This window comes from Aegilops tauschii, chromosome 3 (genome assembly GCF_002575655.3).
Source record: "Aegilops tauschii subsp. strangulata cultivar AL8/78 chromosome 3, Aet v6.0, whole genome shotgun sequence".
NCBI lineage: Eukaryota > Viridiplantae > Streptophyta > Magnoliopsida > Poales > Poaceae > Aegilops > Aegilops tauschii.
Genome location: NC_053037.3, coordinates 39,207,686 through 39,226,384, shown reverse-complemented (window position 1 = coordinate 39,226,384; position 18,699 = coordinate 39,207,686). Strand labels below are relative to the sequence as shown.

General features: G+C 48.6%; 1 non-coding gene across 1 annotated transcript; it reads left to right on the top strand.

Moving 5' to 3' along the window:
• The first annotated feature begins 4,660 nt into the window (after positions 1–4,660).
• On the top strand, positions 4,661–7,984 carry LOC109769084 (uncharacterized). Its single transcript, XR_012204128.1, has 5 exons — positions 4,661–5,063; positions 5,825–5,898; positions 6,022–6,103; positions 6,272–6,346; positions 6,428–7,984. It is a non-coding gene; the product is annotated as an uncharacterized protein (transcript).
• Positions 7,985–18,699: the final 10,715 nt, after the last annotated feature.

Below are 18,699 nucleotides of genomic sequence, written 5' to 3'. Positions count from 1 at the left end.
GCGATCATCTCACGATTGCTAGATGTTTCATGTGATGTAGTACAACTGTTATGCAGTTTGTACGCAGTTTGTTTCATGGAAACCATCCCCACAAATCACGCCAGGTGATCAGCTTTTTGTGCTTCCTCCATATTCTTTGGTTTTTATTCCAAAACTAAAGAAAGCATGCACCGAAAGCATGCATTGTGCTGAATCATTTTCTCTCTTCTAATTCAACGTGTGTCCCAAGCATTTTATATGGACCAACGAAGAACTTGTATTAATTGGAGGGTTATAAAAAGCATCTACATCTGGGCGCCCCAAATCGGCCTAAAATGCCTAGACTGCCTGCCCGGACACTGACGGTCACGTTTTTTTTTAACCCAGACAGAAGTCTCAAACGGGCCTCAAACGCCCGGGCTGATCGGCACCCTCATATCTAGCCCAAATATGGGGCCGATATGGGGTGGCCCGGGCGTGTCAGCCTGATAAGCCCGGCCCACCACCGACCCCACGGTTGTCCCTTAAAAAAACCCATTCGGCTCATTGCTCCAAAACCTAGCTCACTCATTCTTCTCTCTCGCTCCATCCTCTCCTCTCCCCGCATCGTTTCCGATCGAATCTGGCACAATGTCGAGCTCCGGCAGCCACTCCGACTTGGATCCGTACTATGAGCTTGCCCTCCGCATCGCCTTTGGAGCGGTCCAAGGTGGAGACCGGGGGAAGCTCCGGATCTGCAACCTCGCCGCAGCATAGCTTCCCCGTCGGTGCAGCTCGGACGCCGGCGTTGGCCCCTTCCGCCCCGTGCGCAGCTCCCACAGGCGGACAACGCAATCCGCGCCTCCCCTACACCGTCCCCTGCCCCCGCCGGATGCTGCTTCCCCACGCAGGCAGCGGTAGGTGCATGTGCCCGCCCCGCCGGCCACCGGACGCGCACGCCGGAATCAGAGGCGCGCGCCGCCCGCCGCAAGCGGCAGCGGCAAAGGGAGATGAGGGAGGCGGAGTAGTCCGTGCGCCTTCGCCAGGGGATGGAGGCGGAGCCCGACGAGGACGCGCGGCTCCTCGAATGGGTCTACCGCTGGTAGCTTACGACTGCGGAGACGGATGCGCGGCGGCTCCGGCGGAAGAATGCCAAGGCGCTCCAGATTGCCATTGAGCAGTCCGAGCGTGAGGCGGCTGAGGCGGCTCGGCTCGCGAAGCTCAAGCGTTAGCAGTACAGGAAGGTTCGACGGCTAAAAGGGCTCGTCATCCTCTCAGACACCTCCGATGACGACGACCACCACGGCTCCTCGTCGGACGGCTCGGACGATCTGCCACCAGCCGGCGATGCCTACTACTGCGCTGACGACGGGAAGGGCAAAGGGCCGGCGAGGGGGTGGTGAATCTCCGCCGTCTCTGTCTTCAATTACATGTTTTTAGTAATCTAGTTTAAATTTGTCCGTCCTTTATGTGAATTATGTGAACTATGGCGATCTTTTGGACATCCGTCGGTGATCTTTTGGAGATTGAAATGTGCATTCCTCTGTCTGATTCTATGTTTATGTGACGATCTACGGCATGCTACTATGGATATGAGGGACGGGAAATGAGATACACAGATGTGTGGACGGCAGGATTTGAGGAGTGCCCGGTCAGTGCCCGCGGACGTGCCCAGGCGCGTCTGTGAGCTTTTGAGGGCCTGGATTTGCAGGCCGTGGCTGTAGATGCTCTAACACTATGGGTCATGCGGACACATCACTACCACCATGAGCCCTCTAATTCTACTAGTACCACCAGTATGGCTAGTCCAAACCTAAAACTACGTTCACATGGCGTCGAGGTGAGCGGTCCCACTATTAGCAGTACAAGTACTCTTGGCACGCAACTTCCGCTATGGGTCGTCTCGGCCCTAACTAACGGTACTTGTGGGTCATTCGGACAATGACTACTTGTAGTGGTGAGTCCGAACAAGCAAGGCCCGTAGTTCTGGCCATCCTCTAGAGGTACTATTAACTCTGTGGTTCTTTACGTCTAAGACTATGGTCATCCACAAGTCGTCCACAACGAGTAAGACCGGTACTCATGACAAAAATTGACTGTCACCTACTTCAAACCCAAAACTACATTCAGAACTGCTATGACCACTAAGATCTGTCAGTTCTATATTGAGTTAAACTGAGAAGTGTGCAGATAGTCTTGGCAGTGAACACCGCTACGGCTTGTTTGGACCTAGAGTAGTAGTTTGGGTGTGACACCTGTACTAGTAGTATGGTTCATTTATGATCATTGTGGGTTCGGACGACTAAGACCGGTCATAGTCGGCTCCGAGGAGTATGATCACGCGGACACATCACTACCACCATGAGTCCTCTAATTCTACTAGTACCACCAACTATGGGTAGTCCGAACCCAGAACTACATTCACATGGCGGACAGGTGGGCAGTTCCACTACTAGTAGTACAGGTCAGATGATTTTTCACAAAATGCATTACAGGATTTTTCACACAAAGTAAAATGTACTGTATTACACACGAAGTAACTCTGATGTCGCAACAAAGACACTACATGATTTTTCTTCTCCACAAAATGCATTTAACATCAAGTTTATCCCAACTAAACCAATAGTCTATTTTACAAGTCACCAACCACCAGAGGGTTTAAAGCATGAATGATGCAATCAGACATCACCAAAAGATTCAGCACATGGTTCCCAAAATCAATCAGTAGGGGACACTTTTACAGTCATTGTAGGCGACCTTGAGTCATACAATACATCTGCACACATAAGAGATGCATCAACCTTTAATCTTATATAAATCATGCAAAATTCTATTCATTCACAATCACGGAAAAAACGTCAGAATAATAATGAAAGGGCCAGCAAGTACATTTATATTGCGGAGAAGGAACTTCAATTAAGTAAACAAAGAATTCAAATGTTCAATGATGAAAGGAAAGGCGAAGTTGCTCCTTACAAGCATAGGTCAGGCAACTTTTGCTTGTGTAGCGGCCTGCGCCGGCCTCATCTTCACCACCGCCAAAGTGCACGACGGCTACAGGCTCACCCGTGCAGCCATAGTAATGGCCGCAATCTCCCATGCGGGACCCCGCAGGAAGACTACACTAGTAGAAAAAGGGGCTTTCGTTCGGGCCTGGCCAGCCCATTAGTCCTGGTTCTGCCACGAACCGGGACCAATGGAGGCATTTGTCCCGGTTCAAGAGCCCAGGGGGCCGGCCGGGGCCTCGTGGGCATTGGTCCCGGTTCGTCTGGGCCCATTTGTCCCGGTTCCTGGCACGAACCGGGACCAATGGGCCTCGCTCCTGGCCCACAACCATTGGTCCCGGTTCGTGGCAGGAACCGGGACAGAAGGAAGGCCTTTAGTCCCAGTTCCATCCACGAACCGGGACAAATGAGTTGCCTATATATATACCCCATTGCCGGCGAGCAGAGCACTCCACAGTGCTCTGTTTTTTGCTGGCCGGCGAGGGGGAGGGCATTGGGTGCTCTAGCTCACCTCCTATGCACATGAGGTGTTCGATGAAATGTCCGAGCCACACTAGTTAAGCTTTCTCCTCTCGAAGCTCGACCTCCGAGCTCCATTTTTCCCGAGATTTGTCTAGGTTTATATTAGCGGTCCGTCACGCCCCGTCCCCGTCTTCACCGCCGTCGATCGCCCGCGCCGATCTCGTCGCCGGGACCACCGTGGTGAGCCTCTTGTTCTTATCTTCTTTCTGAAAAAAAAATCTTACTTTACATAGATACTTGTCTAATTTTCTTACTTTTGACACACATAATTATATATAATGCACGCAGATGAACTGGCAATGGATGTACGGTGACAGACACACCTCCGAGTACATTAAGGGCGTGCATAATTTCCTCGAAGTGGCAGGCAAACAAGCAGAATGGTTTTATGTGCTCTCCATGCCCTAGCTGTGGGAATACGAGGTCTTACTCTGACTCGAAAACCCTTCACACCCACCTGCTTTATAAGGGTTTCATGCCACACTATAATGTTTGGACCAAGCACGGAGAACTAGGGGTTATGATGGAAGACAGCGAAGAAGAAGAGGACGATGACAACTATGTGCCCCCTGAATACGGTGATGCTGCAACGGTGGAAGCTGCTGAAGATCAAGAGGAACCAGAGTCATTGTTGATGCAAGGGAAAAGTGCGAAAGTGAAAAGGAGAAGCTGAAGTTCGATCGCATGTTAGAGGATCACAAAAAAGGGTTGTACCCCAATTGCGAAGATGGCAACACAAAGCTCGGTACCGTACTGAAATTGCTGCAGTGGAAGGCAGAGAATGCTGTGCCTGACAAAGGATTTGAGAAGCTACTAAAAATACACTACAACATGCACCAAAATTCCCTACCGTATTGGGAAAAAGTCACCATTGCCGACCGACAATACGTCAGAAAAATTTCTAACAGACTGTGGGTCCGGAAACATCTGTTCAGTTACACACTATCGGTCGGGAATGCTATAACATATATCATCAAACAGTCGGTCGGGAAATCCTTTATGGCCCACGGACCATCGGTCGGTAAATAACGCCGACCGACATTCTGAAGCTAACTGGGCTTCGCGCGCGAACGGCCAAATTTTAGCGCCAATAAACGGCCCAACCCGCGAACATTTTCCCCCCAAAACCCAATCTCCTTCGTTCCCCTCGCACGTGCACGTACAGGACAGTCAAATCCCTAGCTCGATCTATTCGTTCCCCACGCACGCCGCCAGTGCTCCCGCTGGTCGATCCCACGCCGTCCCACTGCCGCCCCACGCCGCCCTCCCTCTGCAGCGCCGCTCCACCGTCGCCCCACGCCGCCCTCCCTCTGCGGCGCCGCTCCACCGCCGCCCTCCCTCTGCAGCGCCGCCCCACGCCGTCCTGCCCCGTCAACGTCGCCCAACGTCGTCTTGTCTCTCCACCGCCGGCCCCATGCCCTAGTGCTCTCTCTCTCCGGGCGCCTCTCTCCAACCAGCAGTAGGCGTGTGAGCATCTTGGGAAGCGGCAAGCCACCCTCCCTGGACTGACCTCCCCCATCTCCACCGTCCAGCTCTCGAAGACACGCAGCGGCAGCGGCAATGGTCGATGCGGCTGAGGTACAACTCTTCCCTCTCTGTCTTTACCTCCCTCCCCCCCTCCCCCTCTCTCTCTCTAGGCTTTGTTGTGAGAGTGGGCTGGTGGGGAACGGGGAGCTCCGGCAGTAGGGAACGGCTACACCTCTTGCTTTTCTTCTCCAGTTTGATGTGTACTGCAGCTAGTCTGATTGTGAGATACTATGCAGGCAGAAAATGTGCTAATCAATGTACAGAGTAGAAGCTTGGTGGTAGCAATATGAACTAATTCTAGAAGTTGAGCTGTTGTGTCCAAATTTTGTTTTTTTCCCATTGCAGTTCTGTCCTTTAATTCCACCGTCCCGATAGAAAGGAATTTGTAGTCATCGGTATCGAGTTTTCTTGTCTGGATGATCTGAAGACAAATGAATAAGAGTTTAACTATAAAGTTAATACACAAAAAGAGCGCTGAGGAGCTAAATATTGTCATGCATATGGATTGACCTTCCAACAGTATGTATTACTTCATTAAAAAGCATCATCTTGACTTTTAGAATCATGTTTCCTTTAAAAACATGCAACTCGGACATACATCCAAAAAACTGGAGTCTCTGAAAACATATAACTTAACTGACCTGATGTTATACCTAAATTTCAGTAACAAAAATTTTAAACTTGAGTTTCTCTTTTGTTTACTGAAGTAGATTTTGCAGTGAAAGAAAACATGGCAGAGAGCTGTAAATATATAAAGCACAGCATCTCAAAAGTTGTAGTCTACTTGTTCATCTGTCTTGTTTTTTCTACAGGTAACATAGAGGAGCACTCCTGGTAACATTGAGCCGACAAAGAGAAGTTGTAGAATATTTGCTGCAACCACTAGGTGAGTTTCTCTTCCCCACTCAAGTCCAGAGGCCCTCCATATGTGTGGATGTCATGAATATGTAGAGATGCCTCCTCATGTTTGACACTGACTTTTATATTGTCTAATTATTTTGGTTATTAGGATTCTTGCTGCCAACGACTCAGCTTCCAGCAGCGGTGCAGCGATCCCCCTCCCTGCTTGTCGCTGCATCCTCCACCAGTTGGTGAGTCAACCACAGCTTTGATCCATTTTATTTATGGTGGTATCTGCCTTTACTATGTGTACTACCATTGAATTGGTTCTATGATTCTTCGTTTCTTTTCCGCGCCAATTTATTTACAGTACTTAAATTGATTCCTTGCATTCTCTGGTTTTGATATTATTCGTTCAGGATTTAGTGTTGACTTGGTAGTAACCAGTTGTGAAGCTAAGATACCATGGATAAAGGTTGGATGGATGCGCCTAGGTATAACGCCGCATATATATTTTGTTTTGCTTATATGCTGAAACTATATATAACACACTACACATGTACACTTGCATGTAGGCATACAGAGAAGTACTTACAAGGGCTCGCCAAATTCCTAGGCTATGCATTTAATAAATCATCGGTTGAGAATAAAATCTTATGTCCTTGCAAAAACTGTGTGAACTCGTACTGGAGAGAAGAGTCTGATGTCCGTGAGCACCTGGTATGCGAGGGATTTGTAGATGGCTACAAACAGTGGATGTTTCATGGAGAACGTGTCTCTTCTTCTTCCATTCCTCCAAATCTAGATGAGGGTGACGATAGGGATGAGGGCGATGATATATCTGATTTGCTAAGAGATCTTGCTGCTGGTTTGGATAAATGGGGAGATCTTGAAGATGATTGTGGTTTAGATCAGGATGATTCTTTTCTAGAATCTCTCCACAAACTTGAAGTTGATTCTAGACAAGAGCTATATCCAGGGCCGTAAGAATTTCTCAAAGCTTCGTTTCCTAGTGAGACTTCTTCACACCAAACTGCTTGGAGGGTGGTCTGATAGAAGTTTTGATCTGCTGTTAGATCTACTAAAAGATGCTTACCCTCAGTCCGCAATACCCAAAAACTCCAATGAAGCTAAAAAACTAGTCAAATGCCTAGGACTTGGGTATATTAATATCCATGCATGTGAAAATGATTGCATTCTATTTTGGAAGAACAATGCCAATGCCAATTCATGCCCAGAATGTAAGGCTTCAAGATGGAAATCTGAAAGGAAGAGTGTAGATGGGAAACATGTCCACAAGGTTCCTAAGAAGGTTCTTCGTTACTTCTTCCCAATAAAGAAGAGGCTTCAAAGGTTGTTTGTGTGTTCCAGAACTGCGGCTCTCACAAGATGGCATGTAGAAGAGCGCACACAAGATGGCTTGATTAGGCATCCTAAAGATTCCCTCTTTTGGAAAGATTTTGATGAAAAAAATAAAGATTTTGCAAAAGACAGCAGAAATCTTAAGCTTGTAGTATGTGCCGATGGTTTTAATCCTTTTAGATCCATGAATCTCAGCTATAGCATTTGGCCAGTATTATTGATTCCTTATAACTTTCCACCCTGGATGATTATGAAGCAATCAAATTTCATCCTATCACTGTTGATTCCTGGCAGAAATTCTCCTGGTAGTGATATTGATGTCTATCTTGAGCCACTAGTTGATGATATGGTCGATATGTTTCTTGATGGTGTTAGGACCTATGATGCTTCAACCGGAGAGTATTTTTAGTTGCATGCTGCCATAATATGCACAATTACGGATAAACCGGGTCTTGGGTCTTTGGTTGCCTGTGCTTCCTCTGGAGAAGGAGCTTGCCCTGAATGCCACTCTCAATTATGTTCTCTTAGGCTAAAAAATGGTAGCAAGACTTGCTATACGGGGCATCGTAGGTTCTTACGTGCAGATGACCCCTTGAGGTATGATACACGCACATTTGGTGACATATAACGTGGGACAGCACCCGTTCCACTTTCCGGTAGGCCAATCAATTACATGACATAGAACGTGTTGCCAATGAAATGGTAAAAATAATTACCCCAATTATAAATGATATGCCACTGTGATTCAGTGACTAATGCATATTGAAATAAATAAATTATTGTAGGCTGTCAAACTTGGGCATGATCCTCGGAGAGATGGAGTTTATATCGAAACACATACATGCAAGAAAGGGGAAAGGAAAGGGAGTTATGTGCCACAGGCAGCAACAACAATTGTATGTCTCTTTGTAGAAGTAGAATTTACAGAGCTCGTAAATATCATTTTGCAGAAAGAACTCAAAGAGAATGCTGAAAAGCACCCTGAATGGAAGGAAAAGAGCATTCAAGAAGGTGATCTGTTTGCACGCGCATGTGGAATGAAGGAGCCCAGGGGTCGTGTCCGTGTGTTAGGTCTAGGTCGAACACCTCAAGATTTGGGCACACCGGGTACACGGGGTAAACTGAGCACAAGAGTTCTAGTTGAAATGCAAGGGCGTCGAGAAGCTGAAAATCGCTATAACATGCTCCAGGGGCATGTGCAACAAATGGAAGAACGAATGAACCGAATGGAATTGATGTTAGCTTCACAAGGAAGGCATAATCTGGAAACTCCTAGCTCGCAGCATGGTTCCAATTCTCGACAAGTAATGAACTATTTCCACATCCTTTCAATGCATCATTAATCCATCTTGCATGCACTAACTCTATTTCCATATTGTTGTCTGGTAGAACTCCGGAGCTGAAGCTGAGGAACATAATGATGCTGAAGAAGATGTTGAACAGGATGATGAAGAGCCATTTGTTCAAAGAAGAGTTGTTGCAAAGCCCCCTGCAAGAAGCTCATCAACCTATCACTACAGGAATCAGCTATTTTGTCGTCTGCCATGGCGGACGGCAAAGGCATGAACGGCGGACGGCAAAAGCCTTTGCCGTCAACCGCGGACGGCAAAAGGCTTCGGCAAAGTAGGCTACGGTAAACAGCTACTTTGCCGTCTGCTTCCTGGCGGCTGACGGCAAAGGCCCTTTGCCGTCTGCCGCGGACGGCAAAGAGAGCAGACGGCAATAATTGTGCTCTCAGTCCGTTAAGTGGCTAACGGCAGGCCTTTGCCGTCCGCCGCGGACGGCAAACTTTCTAGTGCCTTTGCCGTGCGCTTCCGCCTCGCCCGCTTCCACCTCGCCCGCCGCATCGGCCGCCCCCGCTTCCGCCTCGGCCGCCGCGTCGCGTCGCGTCGGCCGCCCCCGCTGAGGCGCTGCCGCCTGCCCCCCGCTGCCCGCTGCCGCCTCGCCTGCCCCGACGCCTCCTGCCCCCCGCTTCCCGCTGCCGCGCTGCCGGCTGCCGCCTCGCCTGCCCCGCGTGCCCCGATGCCTCGCGGTCAACGCCGCCATCTCGTCTTCCGCACGCCGCCATCTCGTCTTCCGCACGCCGCCATCTCGTCTTTCGCACGCCGCCATCTCGTCTTCCGCGTGCTGTCACCTCGTCTTCCGCACGCCGCCATCTCGTCTTCCGCACGCCGCCATCTCGTCTTCCGCACGCCGCCATCTCGTCTTCCGCGCGCTGCCATCTCGTCTTTCGCACGCCGCCATCTCGTCTTCCGCGCGCTGTCATCTCGTCTTCCGCACGCCGCCATCTCGTCTTCCGCGCGTTGCCATCTCGTCTTCCGCACGCCGCCATCTCGTCTTCCGCGCGCTGCCATCTCGTCTTCCGCGGCCCGGCGCCTCCCTGCCGCAGTTTAATGCCCCGCCCCGCCACGGCGCCTCATCTGCCGCGCATTAATTCCCGGTGCTATAAAACCCGCCCTGCGCGGCGAGTTTGGTCACACCGCCCGTCCATCCCTCCTCTCCCTCTTCACACGCGCGTTCTCTTCGCGGGATGGCGTCCAGCGACTCGGACTCCGACGGCGCGGCACCGGGCGGCCACTGGCCGTCGAGCCTCACGTTGGGGCAGACGGAGGACCTCGCTCGGTTCTGCCTCTACGTGCCGCCGGCGGTGAAGGTGCCGCGGCCGTGGAGGATCTCCGCGGACGGATTCCCCACGCAGGGCGTACCGGCGACCAAGGTAGAGCTTCGCGCGCACCCCGGGTGACGCTACAACCGGAAGGGCCGCCGCCATTTTTGGAAGGGCAAGCGGTTTGACGACGTCATCGGCGCCTTCAAGCGCGCCGCCCGAGGGCTCCCTGTCGGCGATCTCTCTGGTGGAGCCGGGCCCTCCCAGCCGCGCGGGTGCATACCCGCTCCCACCCCCGCCCCAGCAGCCCCGGCCGACGTTGTGATCCCGCCGGAGCAGGCGGCGCTCCAGCAGGACGGCGACCCGGAGAACACGCCTGGGCTCCTCGCGATCCTGGCGTAGTCAGCGGAGGAGGCCGCCGCGGCGGCGGCGCTGGAGGCCCAGGAGGAGGCGGCGCAGCAGGCGGCGATGGCGCCGCCGGAGTGGCAGCAGGAGTGGCAGCAGGCGCCGGCGGCGGAGGAGGAAGAGGATTCGGACGACGTCCCGGTGGACTGGGACGACGTCGCGAACCGGTCCAGCAGCGACGATGACGGCGGCAACGGCCCGGCCGTGATTGACCTCGATAGCGACGCCGAGTAGTTTTTTTAGTATTTATGTACGAATTTTTTTTAGTGTGTTGTTTGCGGACCTAAAACTAAAATAAAACTAAACCTAAAACTAAAAAAACAGAAAAAAGGAAAAAAGGGGGTAGATCTCACCTGGGGCAGGGCCGGTGGAGGTCGCCGGTGGAGGAGGGGGGCGGGGCGGTGGAGGAGGTGGCCGGTGGAGGAGAGGTGCGGGGCGGCCTGGGGCGGTGGCGCCGGGCCCGGGGCGCCGGGGCGGCGGGGGGCCTGGGCGGGGGGGGGGGGGGGGGGGGCGACGGGGCGGTGGGGTCGGGGCGGCGGGCGGCGGCGAGTGCTGGGGGCGGCGGCGGCGGCGGTGGGGTGGGATGTGTGGTGGCGGGGCGCGTCGGCGAGGAGAGAGAGGGAGAGAACAGAGAGTAACGGGCGGGGGGGTACGGGCCGTTAGGTAGTCTCCTCTTTGCCGTCCGCCACTATTTGCCGTCCGCCCTTTTGCCTCTTTGCCGTCTGCTGAGGTGGGGCGTTAAGTTTTTCCAAACGGGCGGGGGGTGGGGGCCACCTCTCTCTTTGCCGTCTGCCAGCGGACGGCAAAGAATCGCGGACGGCAAAGAGCCCGCAGATGGCAAAGAGCTTCTTTGCCGTCAGCTTCTGGGTAGCTGATGGCAAAGAGCTTCTTTGCCGTCAGCTAGCAGACGGCAAAGAGCTGGCAGATGGCAAATTAGCTGATTCCAGTAGTGTATGAAGATGAAAGCCTTGTAATCTTCACATCCTTACCTATATGTTGAAATTCTATTTTGTTTTCATGTTTCTAAAATAATCATTGATTCAGATTGGTATGGATGTGCTTCTATATGCATGGACTGGTCCTGAAACTCCTGTTGCCAAGGCAACAATTATCTCAGTTGACCCAGACACTATTGTGGGCGGAGAGACCCTTGGACCAGGAACTTATGAGGTTCTTGTCAATGTTGCTATTAGAAGGGATGCTACCGTGCCTTATGAATATGATGGTTTACAAATTATTGCTGATGCTGTCACAAAGTTGGTCGGCAAAAAGGATACCATCGCACAGTTGGTCGGGAAAGCTTCAGGACAAGGCAACAGAAAGTCGGTCGGCAAAGATTATACTATCAAACAGTCGGTCAGGAAAACTTCAACAGCAGCGCTAACTGAAAATCGGTCGGCAAACATGTTACCATCGGGTAGTCGATCGGGAAAGATTCCGAGTAGGGCCATCAGAAAGTCAGCCGGCAATTCTCTTCATATGCGTCCAACTGTCGGTCGGGAAAAGGCTTTCCCGTCTGGACTTTCCCCAACAAACGTTGTCGGTCGGCAATACTCTTTCCCGACCGAGTGTATGTCGTCAGACCTTGTTTTCCCGACCAACTTGTTTGTTACGGATGTGGTGCTGTGGTGTAGTGATATTGAAGAAGAAGCTTCCAAAGGATAACGAATTGCCCGACAGTACGTACGCAGCAAAGAAGGTCGTATGCCCTCTAGGATTGGAGGTGGAGAAGATACATGCATGCCCTAATGACTGCATCCTCTACCATGGTGCGTACAAGGATTTGAACGCATGCCCGGTATGCGGTGCATTGCGGTATAAGATCAGACGAGATGACCCTGGTGATGTTGACAGCAAGCCCCGCAGGAAGAGGGTTCGTGCGAAGGTGATGTGGTATGCTCCTATAATACCACGGTTGAAATGACTGTTCAGAAACAAAGAGCATGCCAAGTTGATGCGATGGCACAGTGAGGACCGTAAGAAAGACGGGAAGTTGAGAGCACCCGCTGACGGGTCGCAGTGGAGAAGAATCGAGACAAAGTACTGGGCTGAGTTTGCAGGTGACCCAAGGAACGTATGGTTTGCTTTAAGCGCGGATGGCATTAATCCTTTCGGGGAGCAGAGCAGCAATCACAGCGCCTGGCCCGTGACTCTATGTATGTATAACCTTCCTCCTTGGATGTGCATCAAGCGGAAGTTCATTATGATGCCAATTCTCATCCAAGGCCCTAAGCAACCCGGCAACGACATTGATGTGTACCTAAGGCCATTAGTTGAAGAACTTTTACAGCTGTGGAATGGAAACGGTGTACGTGCGTGGGATGAGCACAAACAGGAGGAATTTAATCTGCATGCGTTGCTGTTTGTAACCATCAACGATTGGCCCGCTCTCAGTAACCTTTCAGGACAGACAAACAAGGGATACCACGCATGCACGCACTGTTTAGCTGACACCGAAAGTATATACCTGGACAGATGCAAGAAGAATGTGTACCTGGGCCATCGTCGATTTCTCCCGACCAACCATCAATGTCGAAAGAAAGGCAAGCATTTCAAAGGCGAGGCAGATCACCGGAAGAAGCCCGCCATGCGTACCGGTGATCACGTACTTGCTATGGTATCTGATTTACACGTAATCTTTGGAAAGGGTCCCGGCGGACTAGCTGTTCCGAATGACGCTGAGGGACGCGCACCCATGTGGAAGAAGAAATCTATATTTTGGGACCTACCCTACTGGAAAGACCTAGAGGTACGCTCTTCAATCGACGTGATGCACGTGACGAAGAACCTTTGCGTGAACCTGTTAGGCTTCTTGGGCGTGTATGGGAAGACAAAAGATACACCTGAGGCACGGGAGGACCTGCAACGATTGCACGAAAAAGACGGCATGCCTCCAAAGCAATATGAAGGTCCTGCCAGCTACGCTCTTACCAAAGAAGAGAAGGAAATCTTTTTTGAATGCCTGCTCAGTATGAAGGCCCCGACTGGCTTCTCATCGAATATAAAGGAAATAATAAATATTCCAGAGAAAAAGTTCCAGAACCTAAAGTCTCATGATTGCCACGTGATTATGACGCAACTGCTTCCAGTTGCATTGAGGGGGCTTCTACCGGAAAACGTGCGATTAGCCATTGTGAAGCTATGTGCATTCCTCAATGCAATCTCTTAGAAGGTGATCGATCCAGAAATCATACCAAGGCTAAGGAGTGATGTGGTGCAATGTCTTGTCATTTTCGAGCTGGTGTTCCCACCATCCTTCTTCAATATCATGACACACGTCCTAGTTCATCTAGTCAACGAGATTGTTATTCTGGGCCCTGTATTTCTACACAATATGTTCCCCTTTCAGAGGTTCATGGGAGTCCTAAAGAAATATGTCCGTAACCGTGCTAGGCTAGAAGGAAGCATCTCGATGGGCCATCAAACAGAGGATGTCATTGGGTTTTGTGTTGACTTCATTCCTGGCCTTAAGAAGATAGGTCTCCCTAAATCGCGGTATGACGGGAGACTGACTGGAAAAGGCACGCTAGGAGCGGACTCAATAATATGCAGGGACGGGCATTCTTGGTCTCAAGCACACTACACAGTTCTACAGAACTCTACCTTGGTGACCCCGTATGTCGATGAACACAAGAACAGTCTGCGCTCCAAACACCCGGAGCAGTGTGACGACTGGATTACATGTGAACACATCAGGACTTTCAGCAGTTGGTTGGAAACACGTCTCAGAGGTGACAACACTGTTTGTGATGAGCTGTACTCGTTGTCCAGGGGACCATCTTCGACTGTATTGACTTACAAAGGGTGCGAGATAAATGGGAATACATTTTACACGATCGCCCAAGATCAAAAAAGCACCAACCAAAACAGCGGTGTCCGCTTTGATGCAGCAATTGAGAGGGGAAAGGACACATATTATGGTTACATAGTGGATATATGGGAACTTGACTACGGACATGATTTTAAGGTCCCTTTGTTTAAGTGCAAATGGGTCAATCTGTCAGGAGGCGGGGTATAGGTAGACCCACAGTACGGAATGACAATCTTTGGATCTGAACAATCTTGGGTACACTGACGAACCGTTCGTCCTGGCCAATGATGTGGCATAGGTTATCTATGTGAAGGACATGTCTACCAAACCGAGAAAAAGAAAAGATAAGGAAGCAAATACATCATACGATGAGCCAAAGCGCCACATAGTTCTTTCAAGAAAAGGGACATCGTGGGAGTGGAGGGCAAGACAGACATGTCTGAAGATTATGAAAAGTTTCATGAAATTCCTCCCTTCAAAGTCAAGGCTGACTCAAGCATCCTGATAAACGACGAAGATTATCCATGGTTACGGCGCAATAAGCAAAGCACACAAGCAAAAAAAATGAAGACTTTCTCTCCACAATTATTATGATGATACCATGCCAACTTTCAACCTTTTCGTAGTTCATTTTAAATGTCTGTTGTAAAAGACGAGTTTCCATATGAAATCCTGATACTTCGAAACAGATTGTCCGTTTTGTATACGAAGTGCATCCAGTTTTTTCCGTAACTCTATCAACTTTCTTGCACATGCTGTGTGGGTGAAATGATGATACCATGCCAACTTTCAACCTTTTCGAGTTCATTTGTAGTGCTTTTCAATTTCAGGGTCTTATAGCTCAAAATAATCAGTAAATACATGGAAAATAACAAATGAAGTCAAAAAGGGTTGAAGATTGATGATGTGGCTTTGAATGGTGCATTTTGAACACAGAAAAACTATGGAGTTCAAATAAGTTCTAAAAAATGAAATCCCTTTGTAACAGACGGGTTTGCGTATGAAACCCTGATACTTCGAAAGAGATTGTCCGTTTTGTACGCAAAGTGCATCCAGTTTTTGTCGTAACCCTCTCTACTTTCTTGCACATGCCATGTGGGTGAAATGATGATACCATGCCAACTTTCAACCTTTTCAGAGTTCATTTGTAGTGCTTTTCAATTTCAGGGTCTTATAGCTCAAAATAATCAGTAAATGCATGGAAAATAACAATTATCATAAAATAAAATAAATAAGTAATTAGAAACAGAATAAAATAAACTTTAATAAAATATATAAGTAGAAACAAAATATGATAAAATAAAATAAACTTTAATAACATAACTTAAATTTATGAAACTAAAATTATCAACGTATTTTCTGTTCAAAACGTTATAAGCAACCTCTAGTATTATTGAAACTAAAATTATATAAAATTGATGCAACTAAAATTATCAAAGTATTTTCTGTTCAAAATCATTAAAAGCAAAAAGAATTTTCATAAAGAACTTTTTTTGTTAGAAACTTTAGTAGCATAAAGAATTATCATAAAATAAAATAAATAAGTAATTAGAAAAAAAATAAAATAAAATAAATAAGTATTTTGTTGTAAGTAGAAACAAAACAAAACAAAATAAATAAAGCAAAAAAGAAAACAAAAAACTAGGAAAAAAATTGCCACCTACTGGGCCACCACGGCCTGAATACGACTAGAAACCCATCCATGGGCCAGGATTCAGGCCCGCAGCAGGGCCAGCAGGCCCATCAGGCATAGCAGTAACAAGTAGGCCCGTAAGCCTGCAATGGAGAGGAGGTTGAGAGGGGTGCGGCAGTGGGGCTTATAAACCACTGCGCGCCCCTCTAAACTACCGAGGTGGGACTAAACTCCCACCACCACGCCGCTGTGCAAGGGCATGCCACCAACCGGGACTAAAGAGGTGTATTAAAACCGGTTCTTGGTAACAACCGGGACAAATGCCCCCTCTTTAGTCCCGGTTGGTGCCACCAACCGGGACCAAAGGCCTCTGCTTCCCGCCCTTTCGTCTGCTGAAAAAAGACCTTTGGTCCCGGTTGGTGGCACCAACCGGGACTAAAGGGGGGCATTGGTCCAGGTTGGTGCCACGAACCGGGACCAATGCTCTGTCTATATATACAGCACTTAGGAAATTTAACCCCACCTCCCATTCTCCTCTCGACGCCCTGCCCCGACACCGATCGACGCCGACGCCGCCAGGCTACTGCTGCGCCGCCCTTCCCCGAGCCTGCACGCTCCCCCTAGTGAGCTCTGCCCCCTCTTCCCCTGCCCTACGCCGCCGCCCCTGCCCTGCGCTGCCGCCGCCACCCCTGCCCTGCCTTGCGCGCCGCCGCCGCCGCCGCTGCCCCTGCGCGCTGCCGTCGCCGCCCCCCAGTGAGCTCCGCTCCCCTCCCCCCTACGCCTCCGCCGCGCGCTGCCGCCCCTGCCCTGCGCTGCCACCGCCGCCGCCCCTGCCCTGCGAGTTGCCGCCGCCACCGCCCCTGCCCCTACGCGTTGCCGCCGCCGCCCCTGCCTCTGCTTCCTAGAATTTTTTAGGTTCATAGAATTTTTTTCTTTAATTTTTTTTTCATATATATAGATGCATGGATTGATGTATTTATATATATGGATGGATGGATGGATTGATGTGTATAGATTTTTTTATGTAGATATGCAAAGAAAAAGGTCTATTTTTTGGTGATATGTATGTTCATATGCTCATTTAAGAAAATGTTCATATGTTACATTCAAGAAAAAAAAGTAAATGTATGTATGTTCATATGCAAAGAATGTGCAAAGAATTATTTTTGGATGAAATGAGATGAGATGTGATGTGTTTTGTGGAGACGAGATGAGATGTTTGTGGAATTTTTTTTGTTCATAGAATTTACTAAGTTAAAACTCATATTAAAATTGTGCATGATCAAAGTCTTTTATGTATATGTTCATATTTAGAAGAAAAAGAAGAGGAAAAAGAAGAAGAAAATGAAGAGGAAAAAGAAGAGGAAAAAGAAGGAAAAAAAGGGGAGAAGAAGAAGGAATAGAGGAGAAGAAAGAAAAAAATAGAATAGAAGAAGGAATAGAGGAGAAGAAAGAAAAAATAGAATAGATTATTCTATTTTTCTTTCTTCTCCTCTATTCCTTCTTCTTCTCCTCTTTTTTTTTCTTTTTTTTCTTTCTTTCTTCTTTTCCTTCTTCCTCTTCTTATTTTTAGTAAGTATTACATTATTTTATTTATAGTACGTGCTTAATTAGTAGTTGAACTAGTTGATTTAATAAAACTACTTTATTTTACTATATATAGAAATAGTTTATTTTTAGTAAGTACTACTTTATTTTATTTATAGTAAGTGCTTAGTAGTTGAACTAGTTGATTTAATAAAACTACTTTATTTTACTATATATAGAAGTAGTTTATTTTTAATAAGTACTATTTTATTTTATTTATAGTAATTAAGTGCTTAGTAGTAGTTGAACTAGTTGATTTAAGAAAACTACTTTATTTTACTATATATAGAAGTAGTTTATTTTTAGCTAGAAAATTAATAGAACTAGTTTATTTTTTTAGTTCAAGCCATTATTCTCGCATCGATGTCGACGATGCCTATCCCGCATCCTCATCGTCGACTTGGCGGAGGAGGCCAGCTTGATCAGAGGGGCCATGTCCGGGACTGGGCTCCGCCGGGGTGGTATTGGGAGGTGCTACCTTCCGGGGGGCGTAGGTTGGTGAGGAGCCAACCCGTCTTTGACCCGATCCTTGTTTGGTGGCGGTCGCGTGGGCCTGTGACGGTGCCGAGGCTTCCGGACACCGCGGAGGTGGTACGTCACCGTGTCAGCGAGGAGGACGAGCACGTCCGTCGCTACATGGTTGCGTTGGAGGGCAGGTTCGATAATACCTGGCAGCTTCTTCAGGGATCTCACTGGAGCTATGATTCTATGATGGTTCCTTCTCTTTGGGTGTCCACCGCCCGCGCCGATACCCGTCGGGCGCTACGGTTCTAGCTGTATTAGCGATGCTATATGTATGATAGTATTCGAGGTGTATTACTGATAATATTCGACGATGTACGGACGCAAGAGATGATGTAGTTTTGCTTATAATTGAATGCATCCTAATATGAATACTACTTTATTTTGTGATTTGATTTTGCTTATTGAATGCTCAAATTGGAAAACTACTCCTACTTTGAATGCTAAAATTGGAGAGCACTATGCAAGGCGTATGCATATGATTTGTTGATAGCTTATAGGGTTTTTGTTGTCGCAGAAATCTAGGAGCCCCCCTCCATCATCCCCGCCATCGTCCCCGTCACCGACCCACTCCGACCTCGAGGTGAGACCAGCCAAATCCTTTTTTAGAAAGATAATTAAACGATATTTCGGGTTGACTTTAAGTCTGTCGAGTCTCCACCATATATGAGAGGACGAAGAATCCCGACTGTTGTCGTGGGGGTCGCTTCTCCTTCGTTCCTGTGTGTTAGACATTTTGGTGTAATGCACTCGGGGACGAATGGAGGAGCGACCATCACCAACGGTCGAATGTATACACCACATGAGCTGAGAGTTTTCAAGAAAAGACTCGACAAACCGATAGTCAACCCGTGATGAATAATAATGATCTAATTTAGTTTTTGTAGTACATATATTTAATTGTACAAGTTTAATCTTTGAA